The following is a 2,661-nucleotide window of genomic DNA, read 5'->3' on the forward strand; positions in this document are numbered from 1 at the left end:
CAGCCTGTAGCTCTGTTTGGGGTTGTTGTGCCCCAGTGCAGGACCCGGCACTTGGCCTTGTTGAACTTCATACCGTTGGCCTCGGCCCATCAGTCCAGCCTATCCAGATCCTCCTGCAGAGCCTTCCTACCCTCGAGCAGATCGACACACGCACCTAACTTGGTGTCGTCTGCCAATCCTGTTGTGCAACTACTACTGGCTTTCATAGAACTAGAAATAACTTAATACTCAAACCAGGATGTAAACTGTTGACATTCTTCTTTGCTGTGAAATTGATTCAAAGAGTTGTGATTAGGTTGACAGTGAAGACCTTGCTAGTATTGCACATAAATGCTATTTAGATGCCTTAAATATATTTAGTTTGCAACTGTAATTTTAATAGTTGCTTTAAAGTGTATAATTAAATATATATGTATATTGGTGTACGTTTGTACAGAGAACAAAGCTAACTCTGGCAAGTGAACTTTTCCTAGCTTTTAAAAACTTTCTAGGTAGGTGCTTTTTCTGTAACTAATTTTAGGACAAATTCTTTTTTTTTTTTTTTTTTTTTTTCCTTCTTATTTTAAAGCAAATCTGGCACTGCTTTTAAACAAGAGAAGAAAATACTCAAAGCTGTCAGTTAACAAAATGTCTTGGAGGCATTCCACTATAGGTCAGCTAAAACATGGTTTGAGTTTCAGTTGTCAAAATGCAATTCTCACCTCTTAGAAGACCACATTTACATTTTTTTTTTTTCTTTGAATGCCAGAATTGTTCCTAAGGAATAAAAGGGTGGTATCCAATAGTCTCACATGCTGCTATTCTTTGTTTTTATCTTATTTATGTGTCTAGTTGGACTTTATTTAAAGCATTTTGCTTATTGAAAACAACATTTATTTTGGTCTGCATTTGGCAGCAGAAACAAAGCTGTGTTTGGATATCACAGAGGTCTTGAAGTTTGGTAAAAACACTGAGCAATTAAGCAGAGGTTAATGGCTCCATTATGCTACTTTGGCAAATTCAGTGCCCTGTTGGGTCCTCTCTAGAAAGTTTTTTTTTTTTTTTTTTTTTTTTTCCCTATTTACTGTAGTAGCAATGTATTTAGATTAGTGTCAATGCAGTCTGTGCATCTTAGTCTGCATTAGTGTTTGAGCTATTGTTAGCTCTGTGCAGGAAATAAATAGTGGGGGGAAAGTGAGACAGTTCCTATCAGTGGTGTGCCAGTTAATGTTAGCTACATCTGAGTGCTCATAAATAATCCATATAAGCCGGATGCTTGAGTGTCTGTGACAAAAATCAAAGATATTCTGTGAAGGTAAGCTATTTGCCTTGGAGTTTTTGGAAAATGGGAATTTGTTGATGGGATTCCTTTGCAACAGCAATTATTGCAAAGTGGCAGACCCTGAAACCTGGAAGAGTAAGTGACAATTAGCACTGTAGCAAGTGGGTAAGGCATATATTTTTCCACAAATCTGACTGTTGTGGTATGTTCTTGTGAAGAATGGGTAGTACTGCATCTATACAATGTGAAGATGTGTTTCTTGTACAAGTAAATGAAGAAGGTAGCACAATGCTACCAGAAGTGTGGAGTTAACCTGAAAACTGTATGGGAGAATGTCTTCCTGAGCCTTTTTTAATATGGAATGACAACAAAGCACGGATCTTCACACAGTTTAACGATGTGGGCTCTGTAACTCTTAGGAGACTTCATCATTACTGACAAATCACCTTTTCAACTGCATTTAAGTCAAAGCTGCTGGAGTACTTGAAGGCTGAAGAATCTCTGGCACTGAAGTTCTCCAGCATGATGTGAATCATCCTTTGGGTGTTGTGAATAAGGAGCTGTAAAGATAGTAAGAACTAAGCCCTTCTTGGGGGAGAAGAAGAAAACAAAACAAAACAAAACAACAACAAAAACAACAACAAAAACACACATGAAAACCACAAAAAGCCCACCTTTTTAATCATCTAATTTTATAGTGAGTAGAAAAGTTTCCTGAAAGTAGGAAGTAGAAGGAAGCCTAGTGGTGGTAACAAAATTGGAGCAAGTAGATAAAACTTTCCAGAGCAGAAGGGGACCACATTGGATCTGTGGTTATTTTTGTAGAGTCTGAGCAGGAATATCAAGCTGTAAGCTAATGGCTTAAAGAGGCCAGCATCACCAGGTGTTGGGCTCATTTTTCCTGTCTCTGTCACCCAGTACCTGTCAGAGACCTTCCAAAAAGCAGCCAGGTCTTTGTTTCAAATGTCAGCCTTGATTTCCAGTGGTGCAGCGGTGTGGCTGCCAGTTTGGGACAACAGTGAGAAGCAGCTGTAAGTCTGCATGGACATTGGAAGAAAAGATGGCTGTTGGTGCTCATCTGCTGAGACTAACGAGGATAGCACTAATGAGCATGGCTGGGCTCTCGTGCACATTTGCTGGGGTAGTCATGGGTACAGTACGATGTTGCAACCACTTAGGGATACTCGACAGAAACGTTTGGGTACTGGGGCGAAAAAAGTAGATCCTAGCATCAGTAAAATATAAATGGGTTACCATGACTTCCCTTGCATGTTTTGGTTACGTATTTATGCACTTGTATTTTGCTTTATTGCTAAACTAGGCATAACCCGGAATGTTTTTTTTTTTTTTTTTTTTTTTTTTTTTTTTTTTTTTTTTTTTTTTTTTTTTTTTTTTTTTTT

Source organism: Oxyura jamaicensis, chromosome 2, assembly GCF_011077185.1.
Source record: "Oxyura jamaicensis isolate SHBP4307 breed ruddy duck chromosome 2, BPBGC_Ojam_1.0, whole genome shotgun sequence".
NCBI classification, from domain to species: Eukaryota; Metazoa; Chordata; class Aves; order Anseriformes; family Anatidae; genus Oxyura; species Oxyura jamaicensis.